The sequence below is a fragment of the Schistocerca cancellata genome, chromosome 6 (assembly GCF_023864275.1).
Source record: "Schistocerca cancellata isolate TAMUIC-IGC-003103 chromosome 6, iqSchCanc2.1, whole genome shotgun sequence".
In the NCBI taxonomy this organism is placed as follows: Eukaryota; Metazoa; Arthropoda; class Insecta; order Orthoptera; family Acrididae; genus Schistocerca; species Schistocerca cancellata.
The window spans coordinates 155,633,527-155,653,002 of NC_064631.1; the positions used below are offsets into that span (position 1 = coordinate 155,633,527).

General features: G+C 42.8%; 1 pseudogene; it reads right to left on the bottom strand.

The window, feature by feature from the left end:
- Positions 1 to 18,084: 18,084 nt before the first annotated feature.
- Positions 18,085 to 18,202, bottom strand: LOC126089559 (5S ribosomal RNA; annotated as a pseudogene).
- Positions 18,203 to 19,476: the final 1,274 nt, after the last annotated feature.

The following is a 19,476-nucleotide window of genomic DNA, read 5'->3' on the forward strand; positions in this document are numbered from 1 at the left end:
AAGTGATAAGCATTAAAATTTAATATCGAGTTTCTCGGAAAGTAGGGGCAGGGGCCGTCGCATGAAAAGCCGCTAGCCGGGTACGTAGGACACGTCCGTATACAACATCCGTAAGACTGAAACTTCCTGGCAGATTAAAACTGTGTGCCGGACCGAGACTCGAACTCCGTCCCGAGTTCGAGTCTCGGTCCGGCATAGAGTTTTGATCTGCCAGGAAGTTTCATATCAGCGCACACTCCGCTGCAGAGTTAAAATCTCATCTGTAAGACTCATCAAAATCCGTGATTAATAGGTCAGCTGATGGTTCACTCGTGGGCCGCAGCTGCTTCCGTTGGTCATTGCCGTGAATGGCTGAGCCTCTGCTGGCGCGCTTAAGTTTTGAGCTGTAACGCCTCCAAGGCCCTATCGATATCGTCCGCTGAATATAAATATCGTGTGACTGCGGCCTCCCGTCAGGTAGACCGTTCGCCGTGTGCAAGTCTTTCGAATTGACGCCACTTTCACGACTTGCGAGTCGATGGGGATGAAATGATGATGATTAGGACAACACAACACCCAGTACTCCGACCCAGCCGGGAATCGAACCCAGGCCCTTAGGATTGACATTCTGTCGCGCTGACCACTCAGCTACCGGGGGCGGACGATATCGTCTGCTGACTGGGATATGAAAGAGTATAATACTGTAAACACTCTTTAAAATCCCAGAATAACGAATTATGTCCATTTTTTTCAGTTCATTGGATTCTGGTCCGCGCCTATCTCAATATTAATGTCAATTTTGACGATACGAAAACAAGGACAACATGACACTCACTCCCTGAGCGAAGAAAATCTACGACCCGGCCAAAAATCTAACCTGGACCCTTTCGCTTAGAATCCGCAGCGCTGATAGCACAGCAGCCGAGGTGGACTGCCGTTTGTTTAGAAACACGATATCCATTGTAGCTGTAAGATTATGATTACAACCCAGAACAGACTCCAGTGATATCCGTGGGCTAATAATGCGTCGGATGTTGGAGATACGCACAAAGGGCTTCTGCAATAACACGCGGACACAGGCTTTGTGTGCGTAAGGTAATAAAGTACACAAATTCCCCTCTATGACGCACTTAAATCGCGGAAAATCGGATCGTGAGGTAAGGGACGATGCGCAGCAGTCGGTGTAAATAGCAAAACTGAGACGTTAAATACTGACTGGACATATTGTGTCGTCAGACCTGAAATATAGCAATAAGACAAATATTACTACATAGTCCTCTCAGTCTATAAGGATTCCTCGACAGATTTTTGACTTTTGCAGCTAAAATAAATTTGCCTACGAACTCCTTTTTTTTTCCCCTGAGAAAAAGTCACTCTAAGAAGTGCCGCACCTGTCTGGTATGTGGTGTTCCCTGATCGCATTATCAAAATGTTATTTCTCCTGGCACTCTTTTGAAATGAATACAGCGTCTGCACTCCAGAGGTACAGACCGTCTTTAGGACAATGAAGCAGGTGAAACGTTGTGGAGTTGTGAAATTTCACAAATGCTCCAATTCCCCGAGTGCTCTTCAGGACTTAAGTGCATGTACCAAGGATTTCTTCGTTTGCCTATTACAGCTTTGCGCAGAAGTGAGAATGTGGTAACGCCTCTGTCATAATGAAACCATGGTGAAATGTGTCATTACCTACATGCACAAGGTTATGTTCCTATAACAATATGTCTGACAGTGAAGGATAAATAGTTGTGACCAACGGAGGCAGCAGCTTGGACAACCCCTAAACACTCCACCGCATCGACGAAGCTCCTTTCTGTTCGGATAGCGCAGTGTGTACATAAAAAATGGTTCAAATGGCTCTGAGCACTATGGGACTTAACTTCTGAGGTAGTCAGTCCCCTAGAACTTAGAGCTACTTAAACCTTACTAACCTAAGGACATCACACACATCCATGTCCGACCCAGGATTCGAACCTGCGACCGTAGCGGTCCCGCGGTTCCAGACTGTAGCGCCTAGAACCGCTCGGCCACCGCGTCCGGCAGTGTGTAAATCAGTCCGCCGCATTTTGCAGGAATGTACATTGTATTCTAATGACACTGCGGCCCATTTTTTATCTATGTCTATTGCAAATTAGTTAAGACCAACTGAGGGTGACGGCCGGGTGAACGTAAATATATGCAGAACAATAAAAGAGAATTTTAGTGACTTTGGCATCGTAAACAGTTTTTAAAACGAACATTGTAGTGTATGTGAAATAACAAGGTTAAAATATGTGTGTGTGTATTACCAAGTTTGACTTGCGTCAGATATTGACTTAAGCGAGCTGTGGAATGATGCAAGTTGGGAATTACTTTGAGAGACAAAAAACAAACGGAGCCGGCCAGAGTGGCCGAGCGGTTCTAGGCGCTTCAGTCTGGAACCGCGCCACCGCTACGGTCGCAGGTTCGAATCCTGCCGCGGGCATGGACGTGTGTGATGTCCTTAGGTTAGTTAGGTTTAAGTAGTTCTAAGTTCTGGGGGACTGATGACGTCAGCTGTTAAGTCCCATAGTGCTCAGAGCCATTTGAACAAACGGATCTGGGAATGATTGTGAATAAATGAAATAGACATTGGAAGACATGACAGTCTGGCGACAGGACGCTATATAGAAAAAACGAGCTTTAATTCCTCTATAGAGCTGAACAAAATTCTTCGTTTGTTCTTCTATAGCTCTTTATGGGTACGAGTAGAAGGGAAGAAGGCAAGGGTTTAACGTTCCGACGACCTCGAGCCCCTTGGAGACGACGAACTAGCTGAGTTTGTAACTGCTGTTTCTCTCCCAGGCGTTGACACAGTTCCGAAAGTATTTGATTACAGTTCTCCAGTCCCGCTGTGTCCCACGAGACAGGACACATACATCTAAATAGCTCTCATACCGACGCTTCCAGATAATTGCTTTTCTCGTTTCTCGGATCGCATGTTTGTCAACACCTCTGCGTAACCCACCAACTTTCACAATGCCTAGTTCAATTCACGGAGAATGATGTATTCAAAAGAGTTTATACGTACATGTATTTAGAGGTGGAAACCATTACATTTTCGTCACTTTAAGCAGTTTCATTATGAAACGTAGCCGGCCGCGGTGGCCGTGCGGTTCTAGGCGCTGCAGTCCGGAACCGCGGGACTGCTACGGTCGCAGGTTCGAATCCTGCCTCGGGCATGGATGTGTGTGATTTCCTTAGGTTAGTTAGGTTTAAGTAGTTCTAAGTTCTAGGGGACTGATGACCTAAGATGTTAAGTCCCATAGTGCTCAGAGCCATTTGCACCATTTATTAAACGTAAACATGGTCCGTAGTGGGCTGTAATGTGATTTTTACCTAATCGCGCGATTAGCTAATTTCGACTACTACTACAACATGATTTCCATGTTGGTTTTATAGGTGCATGACAATGACAAGTCGAAATTAGCCAATCACACTGTTAAATGAAAATCACATTACAGCCTATTACGGATCATGTTTACGTTTCTTAAAAATTTGGAGACTGTGGATCCCCATAAATTTTAGTTTCTTTAGTGTTGCCTGTCCTCCTTAAAACCGTCTCTTAGCAGTGTTACTACAGGTATGTAAACTTTCATGAAGCCCTAACCTTTACCCAATCACAAACCCTAATTTCCTCTCCTACTATCGTCTGGCGCAGTGGTTAGCACACTGGACTCGCATTCGGGAGGACGACGGTTCAATCCCGTCTCCAGCCATCCTGATTTAGGTTTTCCGTGATTTCCCTAAATCGTTTCAGGCAAATGCCGGGATGGTTCCTTTGAAAGGGCACGGCCGATTTCCTTCCCAATCCTTCCCTAACCCGAGCTTGCGCTCCGTCTCTAATGACCTCGTTGTCGACGGGACGTTAAACACTAACCACCACCACCATCCTACTATCGTCAATCGTAACTATCGCATTACATTGTTGATCAAAAGGTTACCAGGTTGAAATTCATATTAGTATGGCGCACAGGGTGGTGATTCTTCTGGAAAACCAGGAATTCTCGGGGAAGTACATTTTAACCGTAAAAGTCAGGAAAATCTCAGGGAATAACAGGATTTTCATAAAATCTTAGGGAATTTCTATATGGCGCGGGCCTTCTTTTGTTAAGAAAACGATTCGATGTCAGTTCTTGAACAAGTGTTCTGTCACCCAGTTGTTGAACCTTCAGATAATCTGTAACAAATGGATCGAGGAGGTGAACCAGTATCAAAGTGACTTTGATGGAGTTGTGATTATTTCTTCTCGAGAGGTGTCAGCTTTGTTTTCGTCATTATAATGAGAAACACGGGACTTTCGTAGATGTTATACTCTCTGGCGTTTACTACGCAGACCTATGTATAAAAAGGGGAAAAAATGAAGGAGTTGAGAAAGATTAATACATCAAATAGAAATTATCGAGGGTCTTGTGTGCAATAGATGTGTAGCGTGAAACGATCTGTATAAGATGAACGGGAGAGGGGTATCAAATCAGTCGACAGAAAAATGAGTTGAGAAAAAAACGACGAAGTCATATCAAGAATTGCGAAGTGTGACGTATGAGGCCCGCTGAGAATTTCTCAGACGTCATATCCTCCGTCTAACTTGAGACAGCGTTCGCTCTGGTTTCGGTATTTCTCAACGTCAATCATGTGAGGTCAAGCCACTCTGACGTCATGGACTTCTTCGATTTCATTTTGCGGCGCTGCCAGAGTCCTTTCTGCAGTGATCGGGCCGATGGAGCTGTTGTAATTGGCTGCTGTGCTCCGGACAGGCTTTGTCAATGTCCAGGATTCGTTGTGAGGCATTTTCGCGTATTTTCCGTATAACCTCCGTTTGTTAGCACAGGGGCATATATTTTGGCACTATCGGGATTCTGTAATTGTAATCACACTTTAGACATAAGAATACGGAAGATCACGTTTGTTATTACTTCATGTTAACGTAGGAAAAATAATTATTTAATTATCACTGAATTGTTCTGATATTACTTTAAAGCTCATTGCAAAAATGTTTGTCTCACTTATAGCTTCAAGTAGCTGCAGTAAGTCACATAATGAAATACGTGTTTATTTCCATTACGATCTTTAAGTTATTACCGGCTCATATTTATAGTTATGATTTAAAGCATTTTCGAGAAATCTCGATCTAAAACACACGTACTTCTTAGGCACAGTGCATATGATGGCTCTTAATTTGCCCAACCCTCGTCAGTTGTGTAACACATAATCGAAGAGTTGATCTTTCATTGGTTTTGCGCCTGTTCTGTGTGACGAATCTTACGTCTATCATATGTCGGTACTTGCCTGTATCATTTAACCACACTCGTGTAATCTGATGTCCGCAGCTCGTGGTCGTGCGGTAGCGTTCTCGCTTCCCGCGCCCGGGTTCCCGGGTTCGATTCCCGGCGGGGTCAGGGATTTTCTCTGTCTCGTGATGACTGGGTGTTGTGTGATGTCCTTAGGTTAGTTAGGTTTAAGTAGTTCTAAGTTCTAGGGGACTGATGACCATAGATGTTAAGTCCCATAGTGCTCGGAGCCATTTGAACCATTTTGTAATCTGATACCGAGTGAGTGTAAGCTGTTGTATAGAAGGTCTTCGTGTAATTGCTAAGATCCCGATTGAAATTACAGACCGAATACCCACTACTATGTATACCATGCTTCCCCGAAATATCTTAACCAAATGTTGGGATCGGTTCGCGGACAAATGTGCACCAAAACATTTCTCGTCTGTTAGCATTTACAACCAACGTATATGTTTTATAGCTCAAAACTCGTAGACTACGTACATACTGGAATGCATCATCTTGGAAACGTCTAGATATTTGAAGACTGTGACTTTATTTAAAAGACTAACGTTATCTACGTGGCCGTTTACATAATATCGAAAATGTAACGGTGCTATCATACATCCTTGAGGCACATTCGATGATGCTTTAGTTTCTGACGATACCTCTTCAGTAAGAAAGTATTGCGGAAAGAGCGAATGAAATAGTTTTTGAACGAACATTTGATAAACTTCTCAGGGACCGGAATAAATGGTGTGTAGCCAGTTCGTCATTAAACCTAGAAAACACTGATTTGATATCCAGAATGTGAACGAAGTATTCGCTAATAGAAGGTATTGCCATCGTCAGATGCATGGTATTATAAATGATAATTCAATTCTGAGGAGACTGTCGCGGAGCCGGCCGCGGTGGTCTAGCGGTTCTAGGCGCTCAGTCCGGAACCGCGCGACTGCTGCGGTCGCAGGTTCGAATCCTGCCTCGGGCATGGATGTGTGTGATGTCCTTAGGTTAGTTAGGTTTAAGTAGTTCTAAGTTCTAGGGGACTAATGACCACAGCTGTTAAGTCCCATAGTGCTCAGAGCCATTTGAACCATTTTGAACTGTCGCGGAACCGTCGAAGGTGCTAAACAAATCTTTGTCTGCAATTCAAATGTTATCACACGTAAGAGACAGGTTTTAAAATAACAATAATAATAATAATAATAATAAATAAAACAGCTAACTTGGCTTTATTTCACTTTATAATGTCATATTGTCCAAATTACCGAATCCAGAATTCTTTTGGTTATGAGAATTACTGCTGCTTCCAAGTACATTTATTCGTTAAAGAAATTTGTCGTAAAATAACATTTTCTTTTGTGTAAGAAATAGCTCACTTCACTGCATCAGTAGCAGGAACAAGAAAAGTTGTAAGTGGATATTTAAAAGCGCTTACTGGAACTGATGACCTCAGAAGTTAAGTCCCATAGTGCTCAGAGCCATTTTTTTTCTCCTCCGACCCTCCACCGACACAGGTGCACATATGTAAGCAGTCGGTACGTGTTATTTACCGCTGTGCGTATTGGTATCGTGAGCGTGAATCGCAACACGTAAGGCAACTACAGCCTGCGTGGTTGAGTCATAAGCCGATCGTCGGCAGTCGTCGAGTTAGCTGTACAGAAGTTTTCGCAACTCTGTTAAACGTTAGGATGGAAGGGAGATTCACTATCGCCGAACTATTTGGTATTCATTTAATTTAAGGTGAGGCGAAAGGCATTGCGTGGGTATCTGTGCGAATTTATCGAGAATGCTTCCCACAACGAAGACTTCCTGTACGATCGACTTTTCTTGCTGTTCAGTAAAGGTTTGTATAATCATAATTCTCTACTTTTACTCAATAATTTTGTAGTTCATTCGTAACGAAGTGCAATATTACCTTTACCTTTTTACATTTAATTCTGTATGCGAAACGTAAATCTACATCTACATCTACGTGATTACTCTACTATTCACAATAAAGTGCCTGGCAGAGGGTTCAATGAACCACCCTCAAGCTGTCTCTCTACCGTTCCACTCTCGAACGGCACGCGGGAAAAACGAGCACTTAAATTTTTTTGTGCGAGCCCTGATTTCTCTTATTTTATCGTGATGATCATTTCTCCTTATGTAAGTGGGTGCCAACAGAATGTTTTCGCAATCGGAGGAAAAAACTGGTGATTGAAATTTTATGATAAGATCCCGCCGCAACAAAAAATGATTGCCACTTCAATTCACGTATAATGTCTGTGACACTATCTCCCCTATTTCACGATAATACAAAATGAGCTGCCCTTCTTTGTACTTTTTCGATGTCATCCGTCAGTCCCACCTGATGTGGATCCCACACCGCACAGCAATACTCCAGAATAGGACGGACAAGCGTTGTGTAAGCAGTCTCTTTAGTAGACATGTTGCACCTTCTAAGTGTTCTGCCGATGAATCGCAGTCTTTGGGTTGCTCTACCCACAATATTATCCATGTGATCGTTCCAATTTAGGTTATTTGTAATTGTAATCCCTAAGTATTTAGTTGAATTTACAGCCTTCAGATTTGTGTTACTTATCGCGTAATCGAAATTTAGCTGATTTTTTTAAGTACTCATGTGAATAACTTCGCAGTTTTCTTTATTCAGGGTCAATTGCCACTTTTCTCACCATACAGATACCTTATCTAAATCATTTTGCAAGTCGTTTTGATCATCTAATGACTTTACAAGACGGTAAGTGACAGCATCATTTTCGGTTCTAATACGCTTTCATTTTATTATTAAATTAATCATGACAGGATACAACTTTCGAGCACGTATGTAATTTGCATAGATTGAGAGATACTGGTTCTTCACTGCCATGCGCAGAAAGCACAGGCCCACAACGCGAAGAACGTACATTGGAAGCTGAGGAACAAGTTCTGGACCGCATTTACGAATACCCTATTCGTCACAGGTGAAGCGTATTTCACTCGCGGATAACTGATTTCCATAACCTGCGTACGTGAAGTGTGCACAATCGGCGCCATAGTAGCAAGACATTTTCAGCGCCTCTTTTCCATAAAAGTATGGGCGGGTACAATCGATGATTAATTTTTCGGCCTTACGTTTTACCTGCATGATTGTCTGGTAACAATTACCGATCCTTTCTAGAAAAACATTGCTACCAACTTTACTAGAAGATATTTCGTTAGTCGTATGTCATAACATGTGGTTCCTCCACAATGGTACTCCATCCCACATTGGTTACAGAGTACGAAGATTCTGGAATAAATAGTTTCCAGGACGATGGATAGGATGTTTGGGTCCACGTCGACGGCTAGCACGCAGTCCTGATTTAAATCCACTGGATTCTTACTTTTGGGGCCATATGAAGGAACTTTTTTGTGCTCAGCAAGTAAATAACGTGGACGAACTTAGGGAGAGGATTTTCGATTCTGCAAACACGATAAAGGTAAACGCGCATGTCGGTGAACTAGTGCAATGAAATTGGGTTCGCCGTAATGAAGTAGGTACTGGAACAAATGGTGGGCATTTTGGTGACTAATTTCAGTGTCGGTGCAAGGGGAAACAAAGTAATTAGGGTTCCATTTTCGTTACGGTACTGTTGTACAAAAGGAAAAGAATCTGAATTTAATTTTTGTTGTGGTAGTGTTGTAAAAACAGGAAACAGCTGGTTGTAATTAATACACAACGAATTACGTGTAATTGGTTGAATTTGTACTAAGGGAAACACATTTTATTTGATAGTTTTCTTTACTACCATGACTTTCGTTATAGTAATGTTCTAAAAGAGAAAACTTATTTGTTGTTTTGGTAGGGCCTGACTGCTCTGATACGTCCGTTACATTTTTCCGACGGCCGCATCGGTGTCTGTAATACACAAGCAAGGTTGTGTACCGTCAGTTGACGGTGTAAACATAAATGTATCTACTATCAGTTCTACAAATATGTGTTTTTTGGGGATACAAAAATAAAGAACATGAAACAACGATATTTCATTACACTTTTTTATCAACCGAAATATACCATCTTAATAACTCTGGCAGCTTATTCCGCTTGCAACCCGTACAGTTTAAGTAAAGAATCGGTAGATTAAGAAGGTGACTTCTTTATGTTTTCTTGGTATTAGTTGTTTACAAGGAAATGGGCTTAAAAAATGGTTCAAATGGCTCTGAGCACTATGCGACTTAACTTCTGAGGTCATCAGTCGCCTAGAACTTAGAACTAATTAAACCTAACTAAGCTAAGGACATCACACACATCCATGCCCGAGGCAGGATTCGAACCTGCGACCGTAGCGGTCACGCGGTTCCAGACTGAAGCGCCTTTAACCGCACGGCCACACCGGCCGGCGAAATGGGCTTACAAGCCGAAACTGAGGTCGCGTAGTAATAATAAAGTTTGTAAAACAAGGCGAAAAACGTGTTTCGTTTAGTTAACAACAACGTATTTCTTGTTTCCCTGCAGGATACTGTGGCCATCCGCTAACTTATCATCGTATGAGTCTGAGAAAATAATGCGATTTGATCCAGATGTCCGGGGTTTTGGAAGTCTTTGTCCGAGCCCAGCAATTTAAATGATGGCAAGCCTACACTGTATTAGCGTAACTTAGCATCATCTTCTTCTTTTCGTCAGCTGCCCTGTACACGGGTTAGCGACGTTTTGGAATTCACTTGTGCGCCATTATGAAGAAAGTGAAAATTAAGGTAGGCAGTGTGGTGGTGAGGTACGATTGGTGCGAGCGGTAGTGCGCCTGCGCGCTGCGGCGGCGGGCAGAGTCGGCGTCGCGGGCAGCGCCGGCCTCAGTAGCGACGCGACGCGCCCGCGGACCACGTGGTCAGCAGCTGTCAGTGTCAGAGAGTGCCGTGCTCGCAGTGCCGTGCTATGTCGTGCGTGTAGCGTGCCAGCGGGGGCTCAGTCGGCGGGATGCCGACGCCGATGCCGTGATGGTCGACCCGCTCAAGGTCTTCTGGGTGTTGACCAACAGCACCTACCTGGGTAACACGCGCTCTCTGTGGCTGCTCTCTAGCCCTCTGCCCGAAGCGGCTTCAGCAGCCTGTGCTGAAGATACAAGTGTTGTATGCGAATCTGATTTAATCCTCGCACAGAGTCATTTATCTCTTCGACACGCCTGGGATTTATGCACTCAAAAATAATACGTGAGCCCGAACTCAAATGACCCACAAAACAGGCAAACTGCATTAACGAGACACAATGATCGTCTCGTACATCTTTTATTACATGTCTCAGCCGCAGGTCAAACAAATGGTACCATCACCCGTATCAAGTTAATTATCAAATCATCATCAGAGGATCTGTTTAAGAAGAAAGGAAAAAAATAAGGTTATCTACACCATTGGTTTAGTAATTTTTCTTTATTTTTTACCAGTTTTCAATTTCAGGCGACTTTCTCTCGCAGTCAGTTGTATATTACGAAAACTCTTAATCTTAAATTCGCTATTCAGGGCTAATGGATGTAATTGTATTCTTTGACATTGTACGTGGAGCAAGATATGCAATCCGCTGAGTTAAAACCTGTGGGGTAAAACTCCTACGTCAAGATCGCAAATCGCCCTAGTTACACAAAAAAATCCTAAAGTCAAAATGTTACTTACGTAACTGACTACGTAGACCAGTAAACAAAAATTTTTACAGTGCCCATTTTTCTTTGAATCATTACTGTGTTATCTTCACATCAATCTAAATTGTTGCTTTCTGTGTGTAATTCATTATACATCGTCCCCCTTTTTTGAGCTAAGTCGTCCTAGTTAAATAAAGAATCCTAAAGTGAAAATGTTAGTCAGTTATGTAACTGACTACATTAACCAGTAACCAAATATTTTTACAGTGCCCATTTTGCCACACACATGTACAAAAGATCGACAGCAATGGTAATTGCATCGCCCATGACTGGTATAAACAAGATACCATTTCTGACATTCATATCAGTTTGCCACACACATGAACAAAAGATCGACAGCAATGGTAATTCCATCGCCCATGAGTGGTGTAAACAGTATATCATTTCTGACATTCATATCAGTGACAACGAAATGTCTGTGTGACAGTTGTCAGCCAACTTTTCACATTAGGATACTTTTTTTTAAACCAGAGCGACATAGCTCTAAAAAATACGACGATGTGTTATGAGTGTCACACACTAAGCAACATTTTAGATTGATCTGAAGATGGCCAGATAAAGAGCCGAAACCGGTAATTAGTAAAAAAAAAAAAAAATTGCCGTCTTGACGTAAGATTTTTATCCACACAGGTTTTAAATCAGGTTTATTATACTACTTCGTTAAATGAAGCATTCGGCTCCTACAATCACAGTGCAGATATATTTACAGTGTCACCGCCTGCCGAGCCTGTTCTTATGACGAGTTACTATGCAGTTGTATTCAGGTACGTGTAGTTGTGTATAGAAGTTAGATTGATTTGTAATATAGTTTCCTAGTATTATACCATCCCCGTTTTGTTCCTTTTTAAGTAGATCATCTGATAATGACTTGGTAATAAGTTGAAATCGGTAATGCTACCGTTTATGTCACTTGAGGCTGATATATGTAAAAAAGAAAAAAAAGGGCGAAAATCCTCCAGAAGTTGGCCACCAGAAGTGTTTTGATGTAAGGAACCCAGTGCGTCATTGCAGAGTAATTCACTTGGTTTCTTGTCCCAGTCATCGCCATTGTATTGCGCTGGAGGCATCGGCAACGCGGTAAAAATATGTGTGACACTGAATAATAGTCGTGTTTATGAAGGAAACTTTTCTATTATCTCACGGTTGTCACTATTGACAATACAGTTAAATACACTCTTCCCACTTCGTCCCAAAGGTTCAACCATGTCTGAAATTTTTGTTTCCTGCAGTGCTATTTTATATAAATACTGATAGTGTGTGTGGGTTTATGTTTACCCTGGTACTTACCGGTCAGCGTGTAAAACAGGCCATGTAGCTGAGATCACATTTCTCCTATGAATAATTGTGACAATTTAAAGTTGTTTGCCGGGTCGGGACTCAAACCTTCACGAGCAGTCTGCAGGAAACTGCGTTGTCCGAGCAAATGTCACCAGTACCCTTGATGTTTCAAACTGTTTCTTGTTTCCCTACATATCTTACACTTTAACCCTGAGACTAGCCATGGGATGCAGGTACGTCGAACTTTCCGCTGTATACTTCCTGTCATAGGTGCTAATCCCAGCAGAATAACACGCACCCTCTAGGTAGGCTGGAAGGTGTGGATGAGAAACTTCGAATCGACCGGTGAAGTGCGCGCGGATAACAGAATTGGTATCTCACTGCCCACGAACGCCAGGGATCAGTGTTCGATTACCGGCCCATCACATAATTTTTACTTGTTGCAAATGATTAGTCTAAGACGTGCAATCTCTGTTGACAATGCCAGTCGAAATTTTTAACAGCTTCTTCGTTACTGTGAGATGTGCTTTACGAGAACTGGACTGTGACTTTATTGCTTGTTACGTAAATTTATATATTTTTCCCTGTAGGAAAGTACTGTCATACGATGACAGACTTAATTTAGAAAAAAGTTGGAAACAGGGCATTTAACTGTGTTATCGAAACCGAACGCCGGGATTCGATGCTAATTTTTTCATTACAAACAAAAATGGCTCTGAGCGCTATGGGGCTCAACATCTGAGGTCATCAGTCCCCTAGAACTTATAACTACTTAAACCTAACTAACCTAGGACATCACACACATCCATGCCCGAGGCAGGATTCGAACCTGCGATCGTAGCAGTCACGCGGTTCTGGACTGAAGTGCCTAGAACCGCACGGCCACCGTGGCCGGCTCATTACAAACGCAAGAGTGCAAATATTATCAGTGCAGCTCGGTTACAAAGGTAACTGAAGTAACAAAGCGAATGAATTACCCCGCAACAAGCCCCTGGTTGTCAACAGATCCTTATACCGCAAACATTCTGCAAGGAATTTCCTGTGACAAAATCCCCGTAAAAACCGATTACGAGATTAGTCATTATCTGGTGTACTTTGCATCGCATCAATATGTACGCTTAATTTTAAAAACCGATGTGAAATGGGACGAACTAGTAAAATCAAATATAGGGGAGGTAAATGGAAGACTTGAGGAGAATGTGTGATGCAACTGCTACGGAAACCGCAAAAAAGTCGCATCTGCGAGCGATTGAAAGAGTACAGCTCCAGGCATAGAATCCCCATCTAGTTCTTAGACTTTAGTATTCCATTTTTACCTCAGTTACAAAAAGCTGGCATTTATTCACGTTCCTTATATTAATCTTAAGGAAGGTTGTGATAATCGAAGGGCACCAGACTTTTGTCGCATGTAAAAGGTTTGAGTAACGAAAATATATGTAACTGTAAGCAGTCACATTTATTGTGGTAAGGTCAATAAATGTGGTTGGTTAAAATTCTTCGTATTTGTAATTGATACGTATATCAGTCACGTATCCATTCTGACACTCCTACAGGAATTGCCGGCCGAAGTGGCCGTGCGGTTCTAGGCGCTACAGTCTGGAGCCGAGCGACCGCTACGGTCGCAGGTTCGAATCCTGCCTCGGGCTTGGATGTGTGTGATGTCCTTACGTTAGTTAGGTTTAATTAGTTCTAAGTTCTAGGCGACTGATGACCTCAGAAGTTAAGTCGCATAGTGCTCAGAGCCATTTGAACCATTTTCCTACAGGAATTGATCTTCAGTATTGAAAGATGTAATTCGTAATAGTCAGACGGTGAGAAACATCAACAACATGAAGGTCTTCAAGGAAGAATAGTTATGCATCTGCAAAAGCCGTTTGGGGAGATGCCATGATTATGTTCAGTTTAAACCTCTCTCAGTAACCGACCTGAAGCAGTCCCTCTGTTTCGGAAAACGTATGGAGAGTTGCTGTGTAATTTCCGCGAACGTGTCAGCAACTGGAGTGTTTGCTTTAGCAGAAACAGGAAGCGTTGTTAATCTGAGTGAGAGGTTGTGTAATATTGCTGCTACTTAGAATGAACTCGAGTCAGACATAACAGAGCGATATTGAACTTCATTGTTTTCTCCATTCACATTAAGTGATTCTCAGAATGATTAAAGGTGGGCTCTTCTCCATGCCAGAACAGCACATTGTTGCATAATTACTTTACTGTAAGACGGAAACTGAACTATACCAAGAACAGTGTTACTGTCGAAAGGTGTGTTTTGGTTTTAAAACTGCATATGACAGAACTCCTATAGGCTCTGTAATGTAAAGGTACCAGTACCGCTCGAAATTTAACACACCATTTTCTGTCCAGTCGGGACACAAGTAGAATCGTAGATCACAATTCTGAGTGTTCAATGCGTTTTCTCCTAATTTGATTCGAAGTCTTCCACAGTGAAATGAAATAGTCACGCTTCGACTGCAGTCTTCAATTTTGATAAAATTTCCGAGTGTTCAGCGATCGCCCCAATCGACGTACTAAGCAACTGTGTAGACTACACAAGGATCAACATGTTTCTGGCCAGCTTACTTCATAATGACGTCACGGAGATAACGCGAATTTGTGTGTAACGTATTCTGAAGACAGCAATCATCAATGTAAATTATTTCCTCCACCTGATACTAATGTGCTATAATCCTTGACAATCACTTATTGAACTCGTAGATACGGACGTAATCTAAAGAACATCTTTTGTCTTGAGCAGTTCTCCTCAAGTAAATTTAACAGGTACGGTTCCAATGCTAAAATTCTTGTATGTTTACTTATTCTTTCTCAGCAAGAATTCTCTAGAATTTGAGCGCCCCTTTCCCTTATTTACTTGGTATCTAGCCATCACGCCTGTTCCTGATTTTTGACGAGATTTTTATAACTTTACATAGTTGGAGTTTCTAACTTTTGTCTCCCTCCCTCCTTCCCTCCCCCCCCCCCCTCCCACTTTCACTCAACAGAAGGTCTAAAAGATATACTACATTACATTTAATTGAAGTTATGTGGGTCCGCAGCTCGTGGTCGTGCGGTAGCGTTCTCGCTTCTCACGCCCGGGTTCCCGGGTTCGATTCCCGGCGTGGTCAGGGATTTTCTCTGCCTCGTGATGACTGGATGTTGTGTGCTGTCCTTAGGTTAGTTAGGTTTAAGTAGTTCTAAGTTCTAGGGGACTGATGACCATAGATGATAAGTCCCATAGTGCTCAGAGCCATTTGAACCATTTTTTCTGAGCTATGTGGGAAAAGTTTAACCATTCAGACGAGAAGAACAAACTGTATTACAGACGTCTTACATCTACTTCGTTTCCAGGACGTGAACAGAAAATACACTAGAATGAAATTGTGAAACGGTATCAAAATTAGGTATACAGTTTCGCAGTACTAATTTTATTGTTGCACCTTACATAAAAAGGCGTAATTGTCAGGAATTCAGGTTTGCGCCGTACAAGAGCTTCGTAACTTGTGTGATACCATAAGTTTCTACTCTTTATTTCGAGTAGTAACTTCATTGTTCCACTACCCATAAAAGAACGCATGCGTAACATTAGCCAAAATTCAGGTTTTCTCCATGTAAGAGCATTTTTTAAACTTCTATTTTATGAAAAGAATACTTTACAGTTGTACGAACATCTCATCTGCCCTCTAGAACTGAAGGGAAAACGGTGTGGGGGTTATTCCCCTCCGATTGAGAACCTCTGTCTTCAAGGTATCTTTTACATATATTTAGCACTTCCCTTTTGTCAATGAGTCGTCGCATAATAGATATGCCTCATATACTTTGTCCTATAAAATTCATTTAAGTTTCCCGAAATTTGTAGATGTATTATTTTTCTCAGTTCATTTTGTTCTTACCCTTGGTTTGAGTCAGTTCCTACCCTACGAACTGATAATGCAATTCCCCCTTTTCTTTGTCTGAAAGCGCTCTATATCTCTGCGTTTGTGAGTTAAATGCGCAATAAATTTTCCTTCTTCAGAAATATTCCTTTTGCTGAAGATGTTATTCTTTCGACTTTTTGTGGGTTCTCTTGTTTGTAGGCCGTGCAGGCTCTCATTCCTTTTACAGTCACTAACGAAATAAATACTTCTGTCTCTTTCAGCAAATGCTGTGTGTGAGTAATCTTTAGCTGGCTGGAAGGCTGATATACACGGTAGCGCACACAAATGAAGACGTCTGATATTTCATAAACTGTTTTGCAGGACGTGAAAGGCGGTGTATTTCGAAGAGGTAATGATGTTCATAACTTTTTTACCCGTGCAGCTTTTTTAATGATGGGGTTTACTTTTTAAAAATCATTCTACAGCTATCGCAAAGGGAAACTCTGTGGCGTAACATTTATTGTTCGCAGTCGAACATTTCGCAAAATTATGCTGGAAATGTGTTACACGTAAGGCTGAAGTGTGCCACCTCAGTGGATACACGTTGGATTATTGTGGTGTAATGCTGAATGTAGCAGAGGTGCGGATGCAAATTCACATCAGGCCATAAATTCATAGTGTGGATGTGTCCTTTCGAAAATGGTTCAAATGGCTCTGAGCACTATGGGACTTACCTGCTGTGGTCATCAGCCCCTTGGAACTTAGAACTACTTAAACCTAACTAACCTAAGGATATCACACACATCCATGCCCGAAGCAGGATTCGAACCTGCGACCGTAGCGGTGGCGCGGTTCCAGACTGTAGCTCCTAGAACCGCTCGGCCACTCCGGCCGGCGGTGAGTCCTTTGGCGTGGTGTTACTTTCACTTGGATCCCCTAACCGGAGCATTTATTGAGTGCCAAAACAGACTTGGAGTCTGCTTAGCTCTGCTAACACGTTTTTGACTTTATGATGTTTTGCGGTTTGTATGGTTTTCCGACATTTATCCAGAGCAGAGTCTGCGATACTCAGTGGGCCGGCCGCGGTGGTCTAGCGGTTCTGGCGCTGCCGGTGGTCTAGCGGTTCTGGCGCTGCAGTCCGGAACCGCAGAACTGCTACGGTCGCAGGTTCGAATCCTGCCTCGGGCATGGGTGTGTGTGATGTCCTTAGGTTAGTTAGGTTTAAGTAGTTCTAAGTTCTTGGGGACTTATGACCTAAGATGTTGAGTCCCATAGTGCTCAGAGCCATTTGAACCATTTGATACTCAGTGGTCATTTATAACTTGTTCAGTTGGTGCTTGATACAGTAGACTGCTGTGTTTTGTACGTACTTTTGATGTCAACGAACCGTCCTCTCATGTTATGTTGACAATATTTGTCGAAATGATGAGGATTTAAAATTGAAACTCGTCGAAAATTGTTAGTATTAACAGCTTTTGGCGCTATCTAAAGTCTCTTTCTGAATCATGCGAGAGCTGTGGAACACTACCTTCTCAAAATATTTCCACTCTAACATGTTTCGTCAGTCGGTTACATATTCCATAGATCATCTGAACGAATGTTTTACTGAAATGAATTGGAACGACCCAATTTACAGGATTTGTGTACATGATCGTTGTTAACATTAATGAACACTTTTTTTTAGTTCTATTCATGCAACTGCACTTAGGAACTAGCTTTTTTTGCAGCTTGCCTGTTTCTAAATAGAAATTCGTCATAGAATAGGAGGAGTTGTTCAGCAGAAGTGATTTTAGGCTAGGTTTAAAACTTGCTTTGCTAGCTGTCGGACATTTTAGGGTGTTGAAGCACTCCGTCTTCAGGCCACAAGTGACCCATCGGGACCATCCGACCGCCATGTCATCCTCAGTGGAGGATGCGGATAGGAGGGGCGTGTGGACAGCACACCGCTCTCCCGGTCGTTATGATGCGTTTCTTTGACCGGAGCCGCTACTATTCGGTCGAGTAGCTCCTCAGTTGGCATCACGAGGCGGAGTGCACCCCGAAAAATGGCAACAGCTCATGGCGGCCAGGATGGTCACCCATCCAAGTGCCGGCCACGCCCGACAGCGCTTAACTTCGGTGATCTGACGGGAACCGGTGTATCCACTGCGGCAAGGCCGTTGCCTTATGCTGTTGGGAAAATGATAAAAAATTTTCGTTGCTGCATATTGATCTTCTTTCTGAGCCACTACCAGCTTTAATAATGATTAATATAGGTCATTTTTTTCTGTTGTGATGTATCTGTGGACATCACTATTCTTCTCAAATTGTGATGGATTATTGATGACAGATTTTCATTTTGTATAATCGTTCGTAGCACCCTCTCGCAGTTGCCAGGACCTGAATCTTATTAAGTCGAATCTGATGGTCTCCTGGCCCCAAAGGATATTCTTAAACAGCTGATCACTCCGTTCCTCCCCTTACAGAGTTGCCTTTGTTTTCTGCCAGTCGGGTGTTACAATAAGCTGTGTGGAGGGGGATAAAGATTGTGATACTAACCGAGAATTTTAATCGGAAGGACGAAGATGTAAAAGTGAGTGGCATCCGGATTCCGGTGTACCAGTGTTCATCCGTAGGGCAGCAGCACTGTCGAATGACAGCAAGCGATATCGCCGGTTGTACTTTAGTTCTGAAAACCCGTGACGTCACGTCTCCAAGCGGAAGCATTCGGAAACGAACTTTTATTACAGCCAGTATCGAATAAGGAAGTAACTTGCCCGCGAAAGGCAAAGGTCCCGAGTTCGAGTCTCGGTCCAGCACACAGTTTTAATCTGCCAGGAAGTTTCAAAAATCAGCGCACACTGCGATGCAGAGTGAAAATCTCATTGTGGCATTGTGGAAACATCCCCCAGGCTGTGGCTTAGCCATGTCTACGCAATATCCTTTCTTTCAGGAGTGCTAGTTCTGCAAGGTTCGCAGGAGAGCTTCTGTAAAGTTTGGAAGGTAGCAGACGAGGCACTGGCAGAAGTAAAGCTGTGAGGACGAGGCGTGAGTCGTGCTCTGGTAGAGCACTTTCCCGCGAAAGGCAAAAGTCCCGAGTTCGAGTCTCGGTCCGGCATGCAGTTTTAATCTGCCAGTAAGTTTCACATCAGCGGACACTCCGCTGGGGAGTGAAAATCTCATTCAAGGAAGTAACAACTCGCTCTGCCTTGAAGATATCCTCCGCAGATGGGGGCGGAACATCTACATCTACGTGATTACTCTGCAATTCAGATTTAAGTGCTTGGCAGAGGGTTCATCGAACCACAATCATAATATATCTCTACCATTCCACTCCCGAACAGCGCGCGGGAAAAACGAACACCTAAACCTTTCTGTTCGAGCTCTGATTTCTCTTATTTTATTTTGATGATCATTCCTACCTATGTAGGTTGGGCTCAACAAAATATTTTCGCATTC